The following is a 13,683-nucleotide window of genomic DNA, read 5'->3' as shown; positions in this document are numbered from 1 at the left end:
GGGACGGGCTGTGGTGGGCTCGGTCGGGCTGTGGTGGGCTCGGTCGGGCCGTGGTGGGCTGGGACGGGCCGTGGTGTGCCGGGACGGGCCGTGGTGGGCCGTGGTGGACTGGGACGGGCTGTGGCGGGCTGTGGTGGGCTGGGACAAGCGTTGTGGCGGTCTGCGGTAGGCTGTGGTGTGCTGTAGTGGCCTGTGGTGGGCTGGGACGGTCTGTGGTGGTCTGGGACGGGCTTTGGTAAGCTGTAACGGGCTGTGGTGGGCTGGGACGGGCTGTGGTGGGCGGGGACGTGCTGTGGTGGGCGGGGACGGGCTGTGGTGTGCGGGGACGGGCTGTGGTGTGCGGGGACGGGCTGTGGTGTGCTGGGACGGGCTGGGACGGGCTGGGACGAGCTGTGGTGGGCGGAGACTGGCTGTGGTGGACTAGGACGGGCTGTGGTCGACGGGGACGGGCTGGGACGGGCTGTGGTGGGCTTTGGTGGGCTGGAACGGGCTGTGGTGAGCTGGGACGGGCTGTGGTAAGCTGTAACGGGCTGTGGTGGGCTGGGACTGGTTGTGGTTAGCTGGGACGTGCTGGGATGAGCTGGGATTGGTTGGGACGGGCTGGGATGGGCTGTGGTGGGCCGGGACGGGCTGGGACGGGCTCTGGTGGGCTGGGACGGGCTGTGGTGTACTGGGACGAGCTGTGGTGGGCTGGGACGGGCTGTGGTGGGCTGGGACGGGCTGTGGTGGGCGGAGACTGGCTGTGGTGGACTGGGACGGGCTGTGGTCGACGGGGACGGGCTGGGACGGGCTGTGGTGGGCGGGGACGGGATGTTGTGGGCTGTGGTGGGCTGGAACGGGCTGTGGTGAGCTGGGACGGGCTGTGGTAAGCTGTAACGGCCTGTGGTGGGCTGGGACTTGTTGTGGTTAGCTGGGACGTTCTGGGATGAGCTGGAATTGGTTGGGACGGGCTGGGATGGGCTGTGGTGGTCCGGGACGGGCTGGGACGGGCTCTGGTGGGCTGGGACGGGCTGTGGTGTGCTGGGACGAGCTGTGGTGGGCTGGGACGGGCTGTGGTGTGCTGGGACGGGCTGTGGTGGGCTTGGACGGGCTGTGGTGTGCTGGGACGGGCTGTGGTGGGCTGGGACGGGCTGTGGTGAGCTGGCACGGGCTGTGGTGGGCTGGGACGGGCTGTGGTGGGCTGGGACTGGTTGTGGTTAGCTGGGACGGGCTGGGATGAGCTGGGATTGGTTGGGACGGGCTGGGATGGGCTGTGGTGGGCCGGGACGGGCTGTGGTGGGCTGGGACGGGCCGTGGAGTGCCGGGACAGGCCGTGGTGGGGCTGTGGTGGGCTGGGACGGGCTGTGGCGGGCTGTGGTGGGCTGGGACGGGCTGTGGTGGGCTGGGACGGGCTGTGGTGGGCTGGGACAGGTAGTGGCGGTCTCCGGTAGGCTGTGGTGTGCTGTAGTGGCCTGTGGTGGGCTGGGACGGGCTGTGGTGTGCTGGGACGGACTGTGGTGGGCCGTGTTTTGCTGTGGTGGGTTGTGGTGGGCTGGGACAGGCTATTGTGAGCTGAGACGGGCTCTGGTGGGCTGTGGTGGGCTGGGACGGGCTGTGGTGGGCTGGGACTGGCTCTGGTGCGCTGTGGTGGGTTGTGGTGAGCTGAGACAGGCTGTGGGGGTTGGGGACGGGCTGTGGAGAGCTGTGGAGGGCTGTGGTGGGCTTGGACAGGCTGTGGTGGGTTGAGATCTGTCGTGGTGCGCCGGAACGGGCCCGTGGTGCGCCGGGACGGGGCGTGCAGAGCCGGGCCGGGCCGTGCTGGGCCGGGACGCGCTGTGGTAAGCCTGGATAGGTTCTGGTGCGCCGGGACGGGCTGTGGTGGGATGTGGTGGGCTGGGACGGCTGTGGTGGGCTGTGGTGGACTGGGACGGGCTGTGGTGAGCTGGGACGGGCCGTGGTGTGCCGGGACGGGCCGTGGTGGGCCGTGGTGTGCCGGGACCGGCCGGGACGGGCAGTGGTGGGCCGGGACGGGCAGTGGTGGGCTGCGACGGGCTGTGGTGGGCTGGGACGTGCTGTGGTGAGCTTTGCTGGGCCGTGGTTCGATGTGGTCGGCCGTGGTGGGCTGGGACGGGCCATGGTGGGCTGTGGTGGGCCGTGGTGGTCTGGGACAGGCTGTGGTGGCTGTGGTGTGTTCTGGTGAGCTTGAGACGGGCTGTGTGGGCTGGGACGGGCTGGGACGGGCTCTGGTGGTCTGGAAGAGGCTGGGACAGGCTGGACGGGCTGTGGTGGGCTGGGCTGGGCTGGCACGGGCTGTGGTGTGCTGGGACGGGCTGTGGTGGGCTGGGACGGGCTGTGGTGGGCTGGCACGGGCTGTGGTGTGCTGGGACGGGCTGTGGTGGGCTGGGACGGGCTGTGGTGGGCTGGGACGGGCTGTGGTGGGCTGGGACGAGCTGTGGTGTGCTGGGACGGGCTGTGGTGCGCTGTGGTGGGTTGTGGTGAGCTGAGACAGGCTGTAGGGGGTTGAGATCTGCCGTGGTGGGCCGGGACGGGCCGTGCTGGGCCGGGACGCGCTGTGGTAAGCCTGGACAGGTTCTGGTGGGCCGGGACCGGCTGTGGTGGGATGTGGTGGGCTGGGACGGGCTGTGGTGGGCTCGGTCGGGCCGTGGTGGGCTGGGACGGGCCGTGGTGTGCCGGGACGGGCCGTGGTGGGCCGTGGTGGGCTGGGACGGGCTGTGGCGGGCTGTGGTGGGCTGGGACAAGCTGTGGCGGGCTGTGGTTGGCTGGGACGGGCTGTGGTGGGCTGGGACAGGCTGTGGCAGTCTGCGGTAGGCTGTGGTGTGCTGTAGTGGCCTGTGGTGGGCTGGGACGGGCTGTGGTGGGCTGGGACGGACTGTGGTGGGCCATGTTTGGCGGTGGTGGGTTGTGGTGTGCTGGGACAGGCTGTGGTGAGCTGAGACGGGCTCTGGTGGGCTGTGGTAGGCTGGGACGGGCTGTGGTGGGCTGGGACGGGCTGTGGTGGGCTGGGACGGGCTGTGGTGGGCCGGGACGGGCTGTGGTGGGCCGGGACGGGCTGTGGTGGGCTGGGACGGGCCGTGGAGTGCCGGGACAGGCCGTGGTGGGCTGTGGTGGGCTGGGACGGGCTGTGGTGGGCTGTGGTGGGCTGGGACAAGCTGTGGCGGGCTGTGGTGTGCTGGGACGGGCTGTGGTGGGCTGGGACAGGCAGTGGTGGTCTGCGGTAGGCTGTGGTGTGCTGTAGTGGCCTGTGGTGGGCTGGGATGGGCTGTGGTGTGCTGGGACAGACTGTGGTGGGCCGTGTTTGGCTGTGGTGGGTTGTGGTGGGCTGGGACAGGCTGTGGTGTACTGGGACGGGCTGTGGTGGGCTGAGATGGGATGTGGTGGTCTGGAACAGGCTGTAATGGGCTGGGATGGGCTGTGGTGCGCCTTGGTGGGCTGTGTTGGGCCCGGATGGGCCGTGGTGGGCTGTGGTGGGCCGTGGTGGGCTGGGACGGGCTGTGGTGGGCGAGGACGTGCTGGGACGGGCTGTGGTGGGTTGTGGAGAGCTGGGACGGGCTGTGACGGGCTGTGGTGGGCTGCGACGGGCTCTGGTGGTCTGGGACGGGCTGGGACAGGCTGGGACGGGCTGTGGTGGGCTGAGACGGGCTGTGAGGGGCTGGGACGGGCTGTGGTGGGCTAGGACTTGCTGTGGTGTGCTGTGGTTTGTCCATCAAACAGCTTCTCTGTTTTTCTGTCTCTCAGGCCAACAGTTTTACCGTCTCCTCGGTCTCTGCCCCCTCTTGGCTTCATCGTTTCATTATTGGAAAGAAAGGACAGAACCTGGCCAAAATAACTCAGCAGATGCCAAAGGTATGGGTGAGCTGGTTAGCTTAGCACCCCCGGCATAGAAAAAGGTTTAGTCCAGATCACTCGTCACGAAAGAGAGAGGTGTATTCTAGCGTGGGTAAAACCAGGGGGAAATGACACAGATCTTTGCTGTTCAAGGGAACCCTCTCTTTTACTGCTGCAAACACTGCTCCTCCTATGTTATTGTCATGGGTTGAGCCCTTCCAAGGAAGCTTTATGTGGTGCTGTTTTGAGAACTGATGTAGTAGGATACCTGGAAATGGCGAGTGCAGCACGGCTTCTCCCTGGGGAGTTAGACGGTATCTAGATAAAGGCTAGATGAGTAAACTTCTCCAAAGCCCTTGCAGAAACCGGGACGGCACCAGAGCCTTGGGCTCTAGGCACTGCCATATGGCCGAAATTGTTAAGTTTCTGACTTGTAAAATTGTGGGGATTTGGTCTGGGCTTTTTGGGAAGGAGCACATCTCTCAGTGGCAGGGATCGATGGTGTAGGCCTGACCAAAAGCATTGGCCTGGCTTGGATCTTGGCAAATTCTGAAGAGATTCATTGTCCTTCACCTCAAGGTTCACATCAAATTCACTGGAGGAGAGGATAACATCACTTTGGAAGGACCTACAGAAGATGTGCATGTGGCTCAGGAACAGATTGAAGCCGTGCTCAAGGAACTGGTGAGCTGCAGTTACTAGTTCCAGTAAGAAACTGGGGGAAGAAGGGGCAACAGAGCAGAGGTGATGAGGTGTTTGTCACATCCATAGGATGTCTTGGCATGCTTAATCGAACTTGCAGGAGACAAATTGTGTGGCAGGTGGATGACACCCCTTGGTCATCCATAGCATCCTTGAAAAGTCAGCATTAATTTTTTTGGTGCGGAGAAGGAAGGATTCTCTTGGTTATAGCTGGAGAGGCATAGAAGTGAGTCTTTTCAATGTTTCATGAGCACAATGCTCTCTTCTCAAAGCAGAGGAATGCTTGTGCTCTGCTTAAGAGCAGAAGTGCTTGTAGCTGACCGCTGGTGAGTCAGTGCCAATACTGGCAGTAGGCAGTTACTTAGGGCACGAGACAGAAGCGGTGGCCTGTCCTACCTGGCCCTATATAATATAATATATAATATTGGACATACATACATATATAGATATAGATATAAAAATATAATTCTTTTTAGATCCACGGGACGGATTACGCAATAATCAAGGCTGACCACCAATTCCACCGACACCTCATTGGCAAGAACGCAGCTAAACGGTAAGTGGAGTGCCTTTCTAGTCCTTCCCATGCTCACACTCTTCGTGTTTAGTAGATGGTATCAGGGGCTCTGTAGCTCACCCAGTGTGCTGTCTCCATCACGTTTCCTCTGCTTTCCTGGAGTGGTGGTGGTACAAGGAGAGAAATGGGCCGTGAGGCCTTGCGATGGCTTTAACGTGTGAAAGTACCTTGGGAGCCTGAACAGTAGTGGAATTACTTCTCTGTGCGAATGACATTTTAGCAGCCAGTTGTGGGTGGTGGAAATGTGCTTGGTGAGCTTCTCCCTGTAGAGGAATGAAGGCGGTGGGTTGATTAGCATTGATAACACGCAGCTGTGGCCTTGCCTCAGAGGCAGTGGGTTGATTGACGTGGATGACGTGCAGGTGTAGCTGGTTCCCGCTAAGGGGTTAAATAGCCCTGTGGCTTGTGGGAGAGGGTGTCAGCTGGAGGAGGAGCAGTGTGGTCTGGCCTCTGGAGGAAGGCGCTACAGCACCGGCAGTAGAATATGGTCAACGGTAAAGCCTTGTTGCGGTCTGCTAGTTTGATAGCACTGCAACGTGACCCCAGCCAAGAGTTTGGGGTAGAAAGGAACGATTATCCTCTGCTCTAAATGTGATACTGTTTGGGGAAGAAACACGCCTCGCTCTGACAAGGGAACAATGGGCTCTGTAGATGCCACGGTATTTACTTGGACAGGCTCTCGTGTGGCACAGGTCTGCTCTCACTGAACTCCAGGGGGAAGAGGCAATTTCCCCTGTCTCAACCCTACCCCGCTGAGCCCTTCCCAGAGGCGGCTTTACTTCTTCAACAGCCTCTGAGCAGTGATAATCAAGGTGCCTTGCTTCCAGGTCTTTGCCTAGCAGATGGCGTCACCACAGTCCTTGCCTCGAAGTTAACAGGATGAAGGATCTGTACAAGGTGTCTGTGCGCATTCCCCCGGACAACGAGAAGAGCAACCCGATCAGAATGGAAGGAGACCCACAGGGGGTCCCACAGGCCAAGAAAGAGCTGCTGGAACTCGCTTCCCGTATGGTGAGTGGGTAGGACGTGATGTTTGGGAGACTGCAGGGTTTGGGCTCTCGTGTTCCCTTGTAACCTTCTGGTGCGAGTGTGTGCCCCTTGCCCACGGAGCACTTGGATCTCATGACAAGTGCAAGTTCCTCTTCACAAATGTCTTCCCCTGTTCCCTCGGGTAGCCCTTCTCTGTCAACGCAGAGTGAATTTGGTCTGGAGAAAAGAGGGACAGTGCTGGCAAGTAAACCGTCGGGCAGCAAACCGCTAAGTCAAAGTAGATGGCTCTCCGGCTGAACACTCAGTGTGCCCTCTGTTCCCATCAGGAAAATGAACACGCTGCGGACCTAATCATTGAGCAGAAATTCCACCGGACCATCACTGGGCAGAAGGCTGAGCGGGTCTGGGAAATCCGGGAGCAATTCCCAGAGGTAAGGCTTTGTAGGAGAGGAGGAATCCAGAGGGGTTCTTTCCTACATGGGTAGTAGGCCTGTCGTCACAGAAGTCGTAACTTTAGTGGCTCTGTAGCGCAAGTATCTGAGAAGATAGTTCTTTTAGCCAGAGGCCGCTAACACGGTTCCCCTTTTCTGAATGGGAAAAGGGCATGAGTAGGATCCCCCCAACCTTTGCATGTGTCTGACACAAGGGTTCTTGCTTTTGCTTGAGCTAACTAGAAATGACCGCTCCTGCAGGTTATCATCGGCTTCCCAGACCCTGCACACAAGAGTGACATCGTCCAACTCCGAGGTCCCAAAAACGAGGTGAAGTGCACCGAGTACATGCAAAAGATGGTGGCAGACCTGGTAAGGAGGTCTTCTGCCTGCTCTTCCCTCCTACGTGCCTGGATAACCCTGGGGCAAAGCAGAGCTCTACTGGCTTGGGTAGAGCGAAAACACCTCAAGAGGAGGGAGCTGTCAGCGCTGTTTTGGCTGAATGGAGGCAGGGGGATAGTACCTGTTATGGGAAGGCTATAGGGGAACGTCCTTGCCTTTGTTTAGTCTTACAAAAGTCCCTCGTATAGAGAACTTCCTTGGGTCTAAGCCTGTTTTCAAAAGCTCGTTTATCAGAGCTCCTGAAGTCGGGCCTCCCTTGCCACGACAGTGTAAACTTCATGTCTCCCTTCCTTTCTCCCTTAGGTTGAAAACAGCTTTTCTATTTCTGTCCCCATCTGCAAACAGTTCCACAAGAACATCATAGCGAAAGGAGGTGCCAAAATCAAGAAGGTGAGATCCTGTTCCTAACACAGGTGGGCCGGGACGGGCCGCGGTGGGCCGGGACGGGCTGGGACAGGCTGTAACCGGCTGTGGTGGGCCGTGGTGGGCTGGGACGGGCCGTGGTGGGCTGGGACGGGCCGTGGTGGGCTGGAACGGGCCGTGGTGGGCTGGGACGGGCCGTGGTGGGCTGGGACGGGCTGGGAAAAGCCGTGGGGGGCTGGGACGGGCCGTGGTGGGCCGGCACGGGCCGTGGTGGGCTGTGGTGTGCTGTGATGGGCTGTGGTGTGCCGTGATGGGCTGTGGTGTGCCGTGATGGGCTGTGGTGTGCCGTGATGGGTTGTGGTGTGCCGTGGTGGGCTGTGGTGGGCCGTGGTGGGCTGGGATGGGCCGTGGTGGGCTGGGATGGGCCGTGGTGGGCTGTGGTTGGCTGGGACGGGCCGTGGTGGGCTGGGACGGGCCGTGGTGGGCTGGGACGGGCCGTGGTGGGCTGGGATGGGCCGTGGTGGGCTGGGATGGGCCGTGATGGGCTGGGATGGGCCGTGGTGTGCCGTGGTGGGCTGTGGTGTGCCGTGGTGGGCTGTGGTGTGCCGTGGTGTGCCGTGGTGGGCCGTGGTGTGCCGTGGTGTGCCGTGGTGTGCCGTGGTGGGCCGTGGTGTGCCGTGGTGGGCCGTGGTGTGCCGTGGTGGGCTGTGGTGTGCCGTGGTGGGCTGGGATGGGCTGTAGTGTGCCGTGGTGGGCTGGGATGGGCCGTGATGGGCCGTGGTGGGCTGGGATGGGCCGTGATGGGCTGGGATGGGCCGTGATGGGCTGGGATGGGCTGTGGTGGGCTGTGGTGGGACGGGGACGGACTGTGGTGGGCAGGGACGGGCTGTGGTTGGTTGTGGTGGGCTGGGACGGGCTGTGGTTGGCTGGCACGGACTGTGATGAACTGAGACGGGCTGTGGTGGGCCGTGTTGGGATGGGACAGGCCCTGGTGGGCTGTGGAGTGCTGGGACGTGCTGTGGTGTGCTGGGATGGGCTGTGGTGGGCTGGGACGGGCTGCGGTGGGCTGTGGTGGGATGGGATGGGCTGCGGTGGGCTGTGGTGGGCTGGGACCGGCTGCAGTGGGCTGTGGTGGGCTGGGACCGGCTGCGGTGGGCTGTGGTGGGCTGGGACCGGCTGCGGTGGGCTGTGGTGGGCTGGGACCGGCTGCGGTGGGCTGTGGTGTGCTGGGACGGGATGCGGTGGGCTGGAATGGGCTGTGCTGTGCTGGAACGGTCTGGGACGAGTTGTGGTGAGTGTGGTGGGCTGGGACGGACTGTGTTTGGCTGGGACGGGCTGTGGTGGGCCGTGGTGGGCTGGGACAGGCTCTGGTGAGCTGAGACGGGCTGTGGTGGGCTGTGTCGGGCTGGTACGAGCTGTGACGGGGTGGGACGGGCTGTGGTGGTCTGCGGTAGGCTGTGGTGTGCTGTAGTGGCCTGTGGTGGGCGGGGACGGGCTGTGGTGGGCTGGGACGAGCGGGGACGGGCTGGGACGGGCCGCGGTGGTCCGGGACGGGCCGCGGTGGCCTGGGACAGGCCGCGGTGGGCTGTGGTGGGCCGGGACGGGCTGGGACGAGTTGTGGTGGGTGTGGTGGGCTGGGACGGGCTGGGATGGACTATGTTTGGCTGGACGATCTGTGGTGGGCCGTGGTGGGCTGGGACGGGCCGCGGTCAGCGGTGGTGGGCCGTGGTGGGCTAGGACGGGCTGTGGTGAGCTGGTATGGGCTTTGGTGGGCTGGTACGGGCTGTGGTGGGTTGGGACGAGCTGTGGTGGGCCTTGATGGGCCGTGGTGGGCTGTGGTCCGCCGTGTTTGGCTGGGACGGGCCGTGGTGGGCTGGGACGGGGCCGTGGTGGGCTGGGACGGGGCCGTGGTGGGCTGGGACGGGGTTGTGGTGGGCTGGGACGGGTTATGATGGGCTGGGACGGGCTGGGATGGGTTGCGGTGGGCTCGTATTGGCTGGCACGTGCTGGGACGGGATGCATTGGGCTGGGACGGGCTGTGGTGGGCTGGGACGGGCTGTGACCAGCTGTGGTGGGCTGTGGTGGGCTGGGACGAGCGGGGACGGGCTGGGACGGGCCGTGGTGGGCTGGGACGGGCGGTGGTGGGCTGGGACGATCTTGTTGGTCTGTGGCGGGCTGGGACGGGCCGTGGCGGGCTGGGACGGGCCGTGGCGGGCTGGGACGGGCCGTGGCGGTCTGTGGCGGGCCGTGGCGGGCCGGGACGCTCCGTGGCGGGCCGGGAAGGGCTGTGGTGGTCAGGGATGGGTTCTGGTAGGTCCGGGACTGGCTGTCGTGGTCCAGGACGAGCTGTGGTGGGCTGGGAAGTGCTGGGATGGTCTGGGACGAGCTGGGATGGGCTGTGGTGAGTTGTGGTGAGCTGGGACGGGCTGACACAGGCTGTGGTGGGCCGGGACGGGCCGCGGTGGGCCGGGACGGGCCGCGGTGGGCCGGGACGGGCCGTGGTGGGCCGGGACGGGCCGTGGTCGGCCGGGACGGGTTGTGGCGGGCTGGGACGAACTGTGGTGGTCTGTGGTGGGACGGGACGGGCCGTGGCGGGCCGGGACGGGCCGTGGCGGGCTGGGACGAACTGTGGTGGGCTGGGATGGACTGTGTTGGTCTGTGGCGGGCTGGGACGGGCTGTGGTGACCTGGGACGGGCCGTGGCGGGCTGGGACGCGCTGCGCTGGGCTGGGATGCGCTGCGCTGGGCTGGGACGGGCTGCGGTGGGCTGGGACGGGCTGCGGTGGGCTGGGACGGGCTGCGGTGGGCTGGGACGGGCCGTGGTGTGCCGGGACGGGCCGTGGTGTGCCGGGACGGGCCGTGGTGTGTTGGGACGGGCCTTGGTGGGCCGGGACGGGCCTTGGTGGGCCGGGACGGGCCTTGGTGGGCTGGGACGGGCCTTGGTGGGCTGGGACGGGCCTTGGTGGGCCGGGACGGGCCGTGGTGGGCCGGGACGGGCTGTTTTTGGCTGGGACGGGCCGTGGTGGGACGGGCCGGGCCGTGGTGGTCCGGGACGGGCCGTGGTGGGCTGGGACGGGTTGTGGAGGACTGGGACGAACTCTGGTGGTCTGTGGTGGGCTGGTACGGGCCGTGGTAGGCTGGGACGAGCTGTGCCGGGCTGGGACGGGCTGTGGTGGGCTGCGCTAGGCTGTGGTGTTCTGTAGTGGACTGTGATGGGCTGGGACGGGCTGTGGTGGGCTGGGACGGGCTGTGGTGGGCTGGGACGGGCTGTGGTGGGCTGGGACGGGCTGTGGTGGGCTGGGACGGGCTGTGGTGGGCTGTGCTGGTCTGTGGTGGGCTGTGCTGGTCTGTGGTGGGCTGGGACGGGCTGTGGTGGGCTGGGACGGGCTGTGGTGGGCTGGGACGGGCTGTCGTGGGCTGGGACGGGCTGTCGTGGGCTGGGACGGGCTGCGATGGGCTGGGACGGGCTGCGATGGTCTGTGGTGGGCTGTGGTGGGCGGGGACGGGCTGTGGTGGGCTGGGGACGGGCTGTGGTGTGCTGGGACGGGCTGTGGTGGTCTGGAACAGGCTGTGGTGGGTTGGGACAGGCTGGGACATGCTGGGACGGTGTGTGGTGGACTGGGATGGTCTGTGGTGTGCTGGGACGGGCTGTGGTGGGCAGGGATGGGCTGTGGTGGGGCGTGGTGGGCTGGGACGGGACGTGGTGAACCGTGGTGGGCTGTGGTGGGCCGTGTGGGCCGTTTTGAGCCGGTATGGGAAGGGATGGGCTGTGGTGGGCCGTGGTGGGCTGGGACGGGCCGTGGTTGGCTGGGACGGGCTGGGACGGGCTCTGGTGGGCTGTGGTGGGCTGGGACGGGCTGTGGTGGGCTGGGACGGGCTGTGGTGTGCTGGGACGGGCTGGGACGAGCTGGGACAAGCTGTAGTGGGCTGGGACGGGCTGGGACGTGCTGGGACGGGCTGGCACGGGCTGGACGGGCTGTGGTGGAATGGGACGGGCTGTGGTGGAATGGGACGGGCTGTGGTGGGCTGGGACGGGCTGGGACTGGCTCTGGTGGTCTGGAACGAGCTGTGATGTGCTGCAACGGGCTGTGGTGGTCTGGGACGGGCTGTGGTGGTCTGGGACGGGCTGTGGTGGGCCAGGACAGGCTGTGGTGGGCGGGGATGGGCTGTGGTGGGCGGGGATGGGCTGTGGTGGGCGGGAAAGGGCTGTGGTGGGCTGTGGTGGGCTGGGACGGGCTGTGGTGGGCTGGGACAGGCCGTGGTAATCCGGGACGGGCTCTGGTAGGCCGGGACGGGCTGTGGTGGGCTGTGGTGAGTTGGGACGGGCTGTGGTGGACTGTGGTGAGCTGGGACAGGCTGCGGTGGGCTGGGACGGGCTGTGGTGGACAGGGACGGGCTGTGGTGGGCGGGGACGGGCTGTGGTGGGCTTGGACGGGCTGGGACGTGCTGGGACGGTCTGTAGTGGGCTGTGGTGGGCTGGCACGGTTTGGGACGGGATGTGGTTAGCTGGGACGGGCTGTGAGCTGGGACGGGCCGGGACGGGCCGTGGTGGTCCGAGACGGGCCGTGGTGTGCTGTGAGTGGGTTGGGACTGGCTGTGGTGGGCTGTGGTGAGCCGGGACGGGCTGTGGTGAGCCGGGACGGGCTGTGGTGGGCCGGGGCGGGCTGTGGTGGGCCGGGGCGGGCTGTGGTTGGCCGGGGCGGGCTGTGGTGGGCGGAGACGGGCTGTGGTGGGCGGAGACGGGCTGTGGTGGGCGGAGACGGCCTGGGACGGTCTGTGGTGGGCTGGGACATTCTGTGGTGGGCTGGGACGGGCTGGGACGAGCAGGGATGGGCTGTGGTGGGCTGGGACAGGCTGTGCTGGGCTGGGACGGGCTGTGGTGGGCTGGGACAAGCTGTGGTGGGCGGGGACGGGCTGTGGTGGGCTGGGACGGGCTGTGGTGGGCTGGGACGGGCTGTGGTGGGCTGGGACTGGCTGTGGTGGGCTTGAGACTGTCTGTGGTGTGCTGGGACGGGCTCTGGTGGTCTGGAACGAGCTGGGACGGGCTGTGGTGGGCTGGGATGGTCTGTGGTGGGCTGGGACGGTCTGTGGTGGGCTGGGACGGGCTGTGATGGGCTGGGACGGGCTGGGGCAGGCTGTGGTGGGCTGTGGTGGACTGGGACGGGCTGTGGTGGACTGGGACGGGCTGTGGTGTGCTGGGACGGGCTGTAGTGTGCTGGGACGGGCTGTGGTGTGCTGGGACGGGATGGGACGAGCTGTGGTGGGCGGGCACGGGCTGTGGTGGGCTGTGGTGGGCTGGGACATGCTGTGGTGGGCTGGGACTGGCTGTGGTGGGCTGGGACGGGCTGTGGTGGGCTGGGACGGGCTGCGGTGGGCTGGGATGGGCTGAGACGGGCTGTGGTGGGCTGGAACGGGCTGTGGTGGGCCGGGACGGTCTGTGGTGGGCCCTGGTGCGCAGGGACGGGCTGTGGTGGGCTGTGGTGGGCCGTTTTGGGCCTGGATGGGAAGGGGTGGGCTGTGGCAGGCCGTGGTGGTCTGGGACGGGCCGTGGTGGGCTGTGGTGGGCCGTGGCTCGCTGCGGTGGGCCGTGGAGGGCTGGGACGGGCTGGGACGGGCTCTGGTGGTCTGGAACGGGCTGTGGTGGGCTAGGACAGGCTGGGACGTACTGTGGTGGGCTGGGACGGGCTGTGGTGGGCTGGGACGGGCTGTGGTGGGCTGTGGTGGGCTGGAAGGGGCTGTGGTGGTCTGGAACGGGCTGTGATGGGCTGGGACGGGCTGGGACATGCTGGGACGGTCTGTGGTGGACTGGGACGGGCTGTGGTGGGCTGGGATAAGCTGTGGTGGGCTGGGACGGGCTGTGGTGGGCTGGGAAGGGCTGTGGTGTGCTGGGACGGGCTGTGGTGGGCTGGGACGGGCTGTGGTGGGCTGGGACGGGCTGTGGTGGGCTGGGACGGGCTGTGGTGGGCTGTGGTGAGTTCTGCTGAGCTTGAGACGGGCTGTGGTGGGCTGGGACGGGCTGAGACGAGTTCTGGTGGTCTGGAACGAGCTGGGACGGGCTGTGGTGGGCTGAGACGGGCTGTGGTGGGCTGGGACGGGTTGTGGTGGGCTGGGACAGGCTGGGACCAGCTGTGGTGGGCTGGGACGAGCTGGGACGGGCTGTGGTGGGCTGGGACGAGCTGGGACGGGCTGTGGTGGGCTGGGACGAGCTGGGACGGGCTGTGGTGGGCTGGGACGAGTTGGGACGGGCTGTGGTGGGCTGGGACGAGCTGGGACGGGCTGTGGTGGGCTGGCACGGGCTGTGGTGGGCTGGTACGGTCTGACACTGGCTGGGACGGGCTGTGGTGGGCTGGGACGGGCTGTGGTGGGCTGGGAAGAGCTGTTTTGGGTTGAGGCG

The sequence above is a fragment of the Falco biarmicus genome, unplaced genomic scaffold (genome assembly GCF_023638135.1).
Source record: "Falco biarmicus isolate bFalBia1 unplaced genomic scaffold, bFalBia1.pri scaffold_29, whole genome shotgun sequence".
Classification (NCBI taxonomy): Eukaryota; Metazoa; Chordata; class Aves; order Falconiformes; family Falconidae; genus Falco; species Falco biarmicus.
The sequence above is the reverse complement of the archived record's forward strand: the minus strand, read 5'-3'. Positions refer to the sequence as shown.